Here is a 10,870-nt window from a genome sequence, read left to right on the forward strand (position 1 = left end):
AGAAAGAGAACTGATTTAAGGTTCTCTCCCCTGATGCATTCACAGTAAGGATGTTCAATAACTGTGCTATTTTTTCTCCAAATTTCAGTCATATGATGGTCCTAAAAATAACTCTGCCTGTGACTTCTGGCTTTGTAGATTTGCTGTATTTTGGAGTAAGAGGAAGAAGAGGAGCAGGAGCTTGCAGTAAAAACTGCTTATTAGAAGGTCTTTCTCGTTAGGGCTGTGAAACCTCATATAAAGAAACAGATATTAATCGACAGAATTCACTTGAAATAATACTGTTTTTTACATTCTAACAGCATGTTCTATATTCAGACAGCTTGGGAAAAATAGATATCTTCCTTTGAACTTAATCCTTAATTGAACTTAATTTTTAATTACTTCTATTTTAAAGAAGTAAGTTTAGATGAAATGTGGAATTAGGAGGGTATTTACCTCATGCATTTATCTTCTTTCTCTGGAGAATGGAGGTTAAAGCAAAAAACAGATTCTCCATCACCAAGGCAACAGGTTGACCTATGCCAATAATACAAACATGATGAAGTGCAAAGTATCATTTTAGGGAGGGGAAGATCCTGGTAGTTTTACTAAATAAGGCACTGGAAGAAGTGCCTTAAAAGGTTGTTTGATACATCCTTGGTAATTTAATGCAAAGTGCACAAGACACATCAGGCAATGGTGAGGAAGATAGAATAGCACCTGGTGGGAGACAGATTTAAAAACCAATAGCCAAATGCTTTCAAATAGGGACAATTCTGCTTTCTTAAGTTTCTGATGAACAGACCATCAACCTGAGGCTTTGCATTTTGTCCTCGCTGAGTTTTTACCATTAATTTAATAAAAACTGAGACCAGTCAGAAGATAATCTGTACAAAATGTGGTTTTGGTCTGCTCCAAATGAAGTTGATGGAAGACTATTGAGCTGATTTGGGGAGAATCTGTCTCCTTTTTTAGGAAGATTTGTTGACCCCCAGCAGTTAGCTTTTCATAGGATACTGACATCTAGTGAGTAAAAATACAGGGAACAAATTTAATTTATACTGTTGTGTTTCATATTTTCATGCAGCATTGAGGAATCTTCTGGGAAAAAAATGCACACTACAGCTCTTGCACATGGTCAGTATAGTATAAAGGGGTCTTGTTATGAATGAAAAGCATATCCATGCATATTTGTTTTGCTAGTTACCTTTGCATTTTTATACTGATATCCCCTCCTGGTGGATAATATCAATTTTCAAATAAAACTCCAGTGAGGATTTACCTAGAGAATACCTATTTATGCTATCCAGTGTTCCATATGCAATATCCATGAATTTTGAATATTGTAAAAACTAAGGAAATGTATAAATGTATATCTACATCCACATAAAACATGAAATACCTTTGGTGTTGTAATTTCTCTGTTATCAATGACTGCCAGAGGTTATCTTGCATTACTTTATAACACAGTTCTTGGAGAAAGTAACACAGCATTGTCATCAAACGTGGCTTTAATTTCTGATGACCATTTATTTATGTGGAAGCTTAGATAAGCAATGAATTGACTTTCCAAGTCTGTGATCTCAAGAGAGATAATTGTAGGACAAAGCACTCTGCTGTTATGTGTGATTGAAAAAGTGAACTGTAAATCCAGATTGTCTGCAAAAACTGGAGATCTCAGAAAGATAGTTGTGCTTAAAAGCCATTGGCATATCAATGCCAGATTTATAAGCTTCATATGTGTAGGCTAGGAGGTGCTCTTTTCACAAAGTAGAAACTGTACAAGAGCTAGCAATAGAAAGGCTAAGGAAAGAGAATCTTTGTAACCTTCCCAAGGGAAGCAGAGAGTGAAAGCTGCATTGAGAACACCCTGCTTTTCTATTCTTCTTCTTACTATCCTGTGTCATGTTAATTTTCAACATAATTCTTAACATATTAGCCAGATTTTTCTGATCCAGATTTTTCTGATCTGTTTTCTTTTCTTTGGCTAGCATTTCTGCCTCATGCTGTCTTTAGTACTAGTTCAGAATATGTCATGCAACTTTATTATTTGAAGCTCTGCAAATAATCTAAAAAATCTTGAATGCTATCCTTACAGAGAATACTATCACTGCAAGTCATACACCTAGGAGAAAACTGGTTGTAGGTGCTTGTTCATCACTGGTCAAAACCATCACGATATCGTAGAATTATTGTTTTGCTCTCAAGAGCCAAAAATGCAAGAGCCAGTAATAAATCTTACATTTTTGTTTTAACAGCCTCCCAGTGGAGGACAAGGAGGAGTTGTATTAAATTAACAGATGCTATTAAACTCCAAGCAAACACACCACTGTATGCAGAAGAATTAGGGAAACATGCTGAAAGGATATAAAAAATGCAATGCCTGATCTTGAGTGATATACGGAGACTAAATACATAGATGTGTGAGTAGCATATTCTGATCTGTGGTGATTATTTTTTTGGAAGTATATTTAAACTCATTATTCTGTCCATAACTAACTAGTAAAGATTAGGAGCTTCCCAGCATAGGAGGCAGATATCTGATATAAGACTCTTTTCTGCATATCAGTGTTATAAATGAGGTCTCAACTCAATCTGAATTTTGTAATATTTATAAAACAAATATTTCTAAAAGGTATAAAAGGCAAGTAAACAGCGCTGGGTGTGCGGGGAGTCTACACTCCACCAGCACGCACACACAAACATCAAACATTCTAAATATACAGAACATTGCTTTACATACTAACCCCAAGTATGCCTATACATATGTACAATCAGGAAAGGTAACAAACAATCCTTTAGGTTCCCTAACTTACTAAAATCAAGTATGCTTATACATATTCATGATCAGAAAAGGTAACAAACAATCCTTTAAGTTCCATGATTTAACAGTCTCCGTTTTCCATTCCTTTTCTTGATTACTAACAAGTCTCCATTTTCCATTCCTTTTGAACAATATGTCTCGCTTTAAGTTGTCAAGCAACTCGGTCTTCAGGCCTTATGTATCCCGTTCTTCCCGGATCAAAGAAAAGCATATCCATCTCCTTTTGAAGGCCAATAGGCCTGGGTCAAAAGGCACGTCCAGGTCAACAGGGGGCGTAACAGCAAAAGCCTTCGATGGCTGTAGCAGCAGAGGGGCCCATGGCGTAGCAGTCAGATCAGTAAAGGAGCCCACAGCTCCTCACTATCTGGCAAGCCACATGTTTCTGACTGTGGCTCCACATGGCTCTTTAAGGCCTCAAAGATTGCTCGCCAGGTGCCAAGCAATCCCACTGCAACCTTGTCATTTTTAGTTGCAGAGTCCCACACCTTGACCTCAGTTTGGTCCCATATTTCAGGCTCATAAACTGTCCAATTGTTAATAAGGAGAATAAGCTGTAAGGTTACCAGGACAGTCTTTGTTCCTAAGGACGTATGATTCCCCATAATGCGCAACGGCTTACCAGCGAGAGGCAGTTGTGTGCACAGGTCCGCTTCTCTCAGCTGGAGCTTCTCTCCAGCTCCAGTGCGCCTCTTTCCAGCGACTTTCTGTATAAGCTTCTCTGAGCAGTTTGCTGAGTCTGGCCGAACCTATCTTCATGAGGCGATCAATATGCCTGTTCCCGTCCAGGTCTCCATTCTGCCAACCTGTTCCTCTTCACTTCTTTTTCCTGCTTCTTTATTGATGTAACTTCATCGTGTTGCCTTTTTTTTTATCTTCTTTTTCTTTTTTATCTTGAGAGCAGGCTCCCCTCTTATACCCTTCTCTCCACAGCAGTTCTTTTCAAAACAACTTTTCATTGGTCAAACAACTTTGAATGTAACAACAACAGCAAACACCCAGAAACATCCATGCCTTAATGGCTGGAGAACAAGAGAACCACCTGGAGAACAAGAAACCGGAGACTGCATGGAGTCTCCTGAATCACCCTTCTTTGTTCCCTCTAAACTCTTTTATATTCCTGATGGCCTCGTTGTTAAGAGTCTAATGCTATCTCAACCACGGGGCTTTCCAAATCCCCATGGCCACACTCCCAAATCTCCCCCCTCTCCACCAATATCAACCATTTTCTTGACACGAATTACCACTCCATATATAACATCAACATATTGCACAAAAACTTTTGCAGGATCCGTTCTTTGTCCCCTAATGACCTGACCACTAGCAAATCCCTGGACTAAGTGCTTATGTTATGGAAATGCTTATGTTTATGTTGTGCTTAGAACCACATACATGGATATAGTTGTCCATTGTACAGGGAATGCTTTGGAGTTTGATCCCCAATGCTTACAGAGTGTTGGGTGCTTTTCCAGAAAGTTGCTGGAGATTTAAGTTGATCCATCATCCAGTCCTCACCTCAGACCCATTCCAGCCTTTCCTCTCCACTCCATAGAAATGTTTCAGATTTTTCAGAGACAGTTTCAGTATTTCAGTATTATGCACCTCTTGCTGTCTCAAAATGGGATTGAGTACATTCCTTTACCCCACAAATCATCTACAGGTCTTCCTTGAGGTAAGTCAGAGAACAGAGACAAAGCATGTTGAGAACATGTCTTCATTCTCCTTCAGATCGCTGTGGACACTGATGATAACAGCAGTCCTGTGTTAACTGGGAGAGATGTGCAGGCATGCTCTGTCCTTAGGTTTCCTCCTCTCTCTTTTGTTTTGCATACTCATTAGCACTGCTTGCAGCCATATGTACAGCCTAAGAAGTGCAAAAGAGAACTGAGCACTGCTCCCTCTGTGCTGTTTTTGTCTGGCCCCAGTGTTAACTTTTTCATGTAGGTGTTCCTGATGCTGTTGTTCTGCCAGTTATCTGGGTTCCAAAAGACTGGGCATACCTCAGGGTGCACATAACATCTATGCAGATGGTGAGCACACCAGGAACCCTTCAGATCTGGCAACTGCTTGCTTAGTTTCTTCTGCTCTCCTCTCTAGCCTGAACCTAGTGCCAAAGATGGACTATGAAGTCTTGAAGAAAAACTGTCATATCAGAAACAGTTGTTCGTATATGATTTGTATGAATCATATTCTGTCTTGCCCTGGATAACTTTCTAGAATGTCCCCTAATCTGGTTCTTGTTGGATTATCAATTTATAAGTGGAGTTGGAGATTACAGAAAGAATCAGGTTTTGGATTTGGGACAGCTTTGTGGGAATAGAAAAGTTGTTTTTGCAGAGTTACCTTGTTTAGAAGGAAGGAATGTGATACTGAGATATGCTTACAGTAATAAGAAAGCTTAGCAGGCAACCTTATAAAATGCAGACAACCAGACTCCTTAGGACAATTAGGTGAAAATGGCGGTGTTAAGTCAAGTCAGATAAGTGAAGAAACATTACCACTTCAAACAGTAAAAATGGCAAAAGGAAATTGAAATTTAACAGGCCGGCTACTGAAGGCCTTGTTTGTGAAGCATCAGATAGATTGTGAACCTGGATTACCCACTCAGTGGGGAAACAGGGAGGATCCTGTCATCAAAAAAATATATAAACTGTGTTTTGGAACTAGTAGATGTGCTCTCTCCTGCTTGTGGGGCACCCGCCATTGCAATTGCAAATAAATTACTACTTCACTGAAATCCTCGCCTGAGCCTAAGTTATTGGCTACAGAGTGTTTCTCACACTTTGGGGGCTCGTCCGGGATCCAGTCACCTACTGGGGAGCTCCACCGCTGCAGCAGCAGGAAGGCATGCCCCGCTGATTTTAGCAGTCCTGATTTCAGCATCGACGGTGGTGGTTCTGCGGAAAGCTGACAGAGGGCCTGAGACTGGTTAAAGAGGCAGGATCCATGAAGTAGTGGGGAAAGGAAGAAGGTAGGCACTCCAGGTTTTTAAGAATCGATCGGGTAACTCTGTGCACAGACCAAGGTAAGAAAGATTAAGTATTGCACTGGGGGTCGGGTGAGACTCTGTGAAGAGTCTCAGGAAATTTGGTGTATGGTAAGCCCTTGCACAGGGAAGTGCTGGCACTACACCAGGGAAATTTGGTGTACGGTTATCCTTGCACGGGGAAGTGCTTGGCAGTACACCCCCATTTTCCAGAATTGGAACGTTAGTGTGTGGTACACTGCAGAAGGGAAATTTCTGTAGCAACATACTGACGAGGGCCAGGAAAAATGGGAAATATGAGTTCCAGGGGACAGGGAGATATCCCTGGGGGAGTGCCAATAGTTCTTCCTGAAGAATGATAAGAAATTGGAAACATAATCCCAAAATTAGAGGGATTGTAAAGTAAAAATTAAAAAAAAAGGTTAAATATTTTGTATCACTCTGGACAAAAGAACCAATTAAGGAAACAGCAGTGTTTTGGCCAAAATACGGGTCTGATAAAAATTCAGGCTTTAAATTTATGTGTAAACAATAAGATTCCTTTTTCAGAGAAGGAGTCAAGTTATGCTCCCTATAATCCTGATATTGTACCCGTGGCAGCAGCAGTCACTCCAGGAAGGGAGACAGGGACTGTAATTAACACTGTCCCTAAAGAAGGATCGTACTCTAGGCTCTGGCAAGAATTAGAACAAGGTAGAAGATATGTTGAGAATTTTGCCTTCCCTGATACTAACAGTACTAACACTAACTGTGTATCCTCTTAAGTGAACTACCCCCCCTCCTTACCAGCAGAGAGGTTAGGACTTTTAAGAAGGAGAGGAAGTCTTTATTCGAGGACCCCAACAGCCTAGCTGAACAATTAGACCAGTTCCTACGACCTGACTTATACTCTTGGGGAAGGGAATTATGTCTATAAGTATGTTGTTTTCAGGGAAAGAAATGGGAATGATCAGGAGGAGAGCTGCTATACAAGAATGGGAAAGAGCTCATCCTCCAGGACCAGGGGTAATACCGGCAGAGCAGAAATACCCACTTGCCAATCCTGGCTGGGATAATAACAGTGTGCAACACAGAAATCATATGAGAGACCTGGGGTCAGAATGAGAAAGTTCTCAGGGATGAGTCCTGAGGACCCGGTATCCCAAGGGCTCTTGAAAGTTCATTGTGTGATTAAAGCCTGGCAAGATATGCAGAAAATGCTCCAGAAGGTGGGGGGATGTAGTGAACAGTCACTGGGGGACCCTACTGCGGGAGGCCCTGGAGCTGTGTGTCCGGAGGGGAGATGAGAAGGAAAAGCAGAGAGCGAAACTAATGGTATTGACAGTGCAGTGGGTAGTGAGGCAGAGGGTTGGAGAAAGGTGAAGAAAATCTTCAGGGGGAGTCAGGGCTAGGATGGAAAGGAGAGGAAGAGAGATGAAGGAATGGCAGGCAAAGAAGGCTGCCTGTGTTGTGGCCTGAATCCTAGCAGGGACAGGCTTTGATAAGATGTTTTAAGTGTGGCCAGGCTGGCCACTTCGAATAGGAATATCTGGAGTGGAAGAAGGAGGAAAGAAGGAAAATGGGATGAAATATGGTATACTGATATACTGATATGGTATACTGTTGTTTCAGTATCTTGGAGGGAAAAGGTGTGGAATTAAGTTGGACCCTGACTGAGCCTTTGGTGCTGGTATTAGAAAAGTACAGAATGGAGAAAGATAAAGGAAGTGTTAAAAGGGTAGCTGAAGGTGTTAAAGGTGTGGCACGTAGTATTTAACAGAGCTGTTTGAAGTTGAATGAGCAGGGAAAGGGGATGTAGGCATTATCTAAGTAACAGTCTAGAAGTTTTGGTATATTATATTTGCTGTGGTGTTTGGTCAGTTTCCCAAGTATCGGGGAGGGGGACAGCCTGCTCCACCAGGAGCCACAGGCCGCAGGGAAGCTTTGGCTCCAGCGCATGGAGCGCCTCCTCCCTCTCCTTCTGCTCTGACTTTGATGTCTGCGGGGAGGTTTCTCGCTCCTTGCTCTCCCAGCTGCAGTTGAGCAGCAGGTTTTTTTTTGTTTCTTTGTTTATTAGTCTTCGTGGATGTGCTCTCACAGAGGCACTGACTGTGTTGCTCACGGCTTGGCTCTGGGCAGCGGTGAGCCCCTTTGGGGCCGGATGAAATTGTCCCTTATCTGCCACGGGGAGGCTTCTGAATTCTCGTAAAGAAGAACCTTCTCTTTTCCCCCCCCCCCCCCCCCCCCCCCCCGGGAACCTTGCCATCGAACCCAATACACTGGGGCAGCTAGGTCATTACTGGCTTGTAAAGTATCAGGGATTAAATTAACTAATGAAACCCTAAAAAGTGATGGGGGTAGAAGGGGCTGGGGTAACAGTGCTACCTTTGAGTGACCAAGCTGAGACTAGGGGATAAAATCGTCACTGGGCAATTATTGTATGTACCCAAGGCAGGGACTAACTTGTTGGGAAGGGATTTGATGATGAAATTGGGCATTCAAATAGTAAATTGTTAGACTGGAATAACAATGTTATTAATGGAGTGCTCTCAGGCCCTGAGAGCAAACATATATTCACCTCTGACTGGAAAGACCCTGAAATGGGGATGGAAGCAACAATATAGGTAGACAATTTTACCTCAGGGGTTTACAGGGCCACCTATCTATTTGGGTAAGTTCTAAAAAAGATTTTGGAGCAATTACAACCTCCCAAGGAGGTATTAATGTTACAAATATGTGGATGATCTTTTATTGTCAGGACAGGAGAAAACAGTAAGGAAGCTACTAACAAGCTATTCAACTTTCTGGGAAAGCAGGGCTTGGGAGTATTGAAAAATAAATTACAATAAGAAAGAGAAGTCAGGTATTTAAGGCATCTAATGTCTGAGGGAAAATGAAGAATGAATCCAGAGAGGATTCAGAGAATTGTTGAAAATTAAGAAAGAACTAAAAAGTTTTAAAAAGAAAGATTTTTTTTAAGGAATCAGGAGCCATGAAGTTTGAAGGAAAATGGATACTCTCTGATGGGAGAGAAATGCTGAATAAAGTGATAATGAGGCAAATATTAACTATTTTACATCAAAAGAGTCATTGGGAGGTGTAAGCAATGTGTGATGTTGTGCTAAGAAAGTATGTCTGTGTAGGAATATACACTTTAGCGAAGCATATATGCAGAGGATATACCATATGTCAAAAGGTAAATAAAAAGGTCTTCTGTAACCCATCTAGAGGGGGACGGGAGCCAGGGATTTGACCTTTCCAAAGTATACAGGTAAACTTTACTGAGTTACTTGTTTGTCCTAATTGACCACGTGACTGAATGGGTGTAAAGCTTTACTGCAAGGGTTAAAGCAGGCCTTAGAGATTGAGTGGGATTTTCACAGTCCCTGGCACCCCTCCTCTTCTGGGAAGGTGGAGCGAATGAACCAGACATTAAAGAAGCAATTAGCTAAATTATTGTTAGAATCCCAACTTCCTTGGGTAAAATGCTTACTCCTACAGGTTCAAACAACACCAAGAAAGGATATAGGAATTTCGCTATATGAGATGCTGTCCAGATTGCTCTATTTGGGCAGAAGGGATGAGATACTGTTTCTCACGGCTTCCTCCTCTCCACTTTCCATATGATGGTATCAGACCATAGAAAGAGAAGGAAAGCTTTATGTAGAATTTACATGAATGGTGAAGCCTCCAGAGCCTGTTCTCACCTTCCAGGGTATGTTGGAGAGTTTAGCATATTGAAAACAGTGTGACTGATGATGAAGATGAAAGGCAGAGCGGTAAGCGGTAATAAAGTAAGTCAAAGCAGAGGTGAAGAGTGGAAGATGAAGGAAAGCAACTCAGAGGAGTCTGTGAGAACAGAAATATGTCCTTGCCTGTTCTGTACTGTCTCTAATATAAATGACTGTCTAGGGGCTGTTCAGAATGAGGGAGCACTATGAGAAAATTTGTAAATGGAGATGCAAACAGAATAAAAATTGCAGTGCTGCAGCAGGATTGCAAAAGCAGAGTGTGAAATACATTATCTTTCATACAGGTTTCTTTCCTAATTACAAAATCACCAGTTTAATAAATAGGGCCCCTTTCTCAAGAAGCCTTGTAAAACCTATAAAAGGTCTGTAAAAGGTGTGCTAAATACAGGGATGACATGCTCCTTAGGAAAGTGGCAATGTACCACTGAGTTGTGAAGAGAGGATAGAACAGCACCATGAAAATACGTATTTGACTCTGGCTAAGAATAGGAGTAGGACTACCAAGAAAATGAAGCTAACAGGGTGTAGTGGGTTTACGTGGCAAGGTTTTGGTAGCAGGGGGCCATAGGGGTGGTTTCTGTGAGAAAGATCTAGAAGCTGCCCCATGTTTGGGAAGGGCCCCATTGTTTTCCAGAGCTGAGCCAATAAGCGATGTTGTTTTGCGCCTCTGTGAGAGCATATTTAAGACAGGGAAAAAAACGTTGCGCCACACAGCAGCTGGGAGAGTGAAGGGAGTGAGAAACAGCCTTGCAGGTGCCAAGGTCAGTGTAGAAGGAGGGGGAGAGGTGCTCCAGGCGCCGGAGCAGAAGTCCCCTGCGGCCTGTGGTGAGGACCATGGTGAAGCAGGATGTCCCCCTGCAGCCCATGGAGTGCCATGGTGGAGCAGGGTTCCACGCTGCAGCCCATGGAGGAGACCACGGTGGAGCAGGTGGCCCTGCACCGACGGAGGCTGCCGCCTGTGGAAGACCCCTGCCGGAGCAGATTCCGGGCCGGACCTGTAGCCTGTGGAGAGGAGACCACGCAGGAGCAGGTGACCTGTCAGGAGCTGCTGCCCGTAGGGGATCCAGGTTGGAGTAGTTTTCTCCTGAGGGATGGACCCCATGGTACGGACCCATGTCTGGAGCAGTTCTGGAAGAGCTGCTGCCTGTGGGAAGCCCACGCTGGATCAGTTCATCAAGGACTGCATCCCGTGGGTGGGACCCCACAGCACAGGGGACGAGAGTGACCGAGAAGGAGCGGCAGAGAAGAAGTGCTGTAGACTGACCATAACCCCCATTCCCCCGTTCCCCTGCACCGCTCGGGGGGAGGAGGTGGAAGAGGGTGGATGGGGGGGGAAGGTGCTTTTGGTTT

The sequence above is a fragment of the Aythya fuligula genome, chromosome 2 (genome assembly GCF_009819795.1).
Source record: "Aythya fuligula isolate bAytFul2 chromosome 2, bAytFul2.pri, whole genome shotgun sequence".
NCBI lineage: Eukaryota > Metazoa > Chordata > Aves > Anseriformes > Anatidae > Aythya > Aythya fuligula.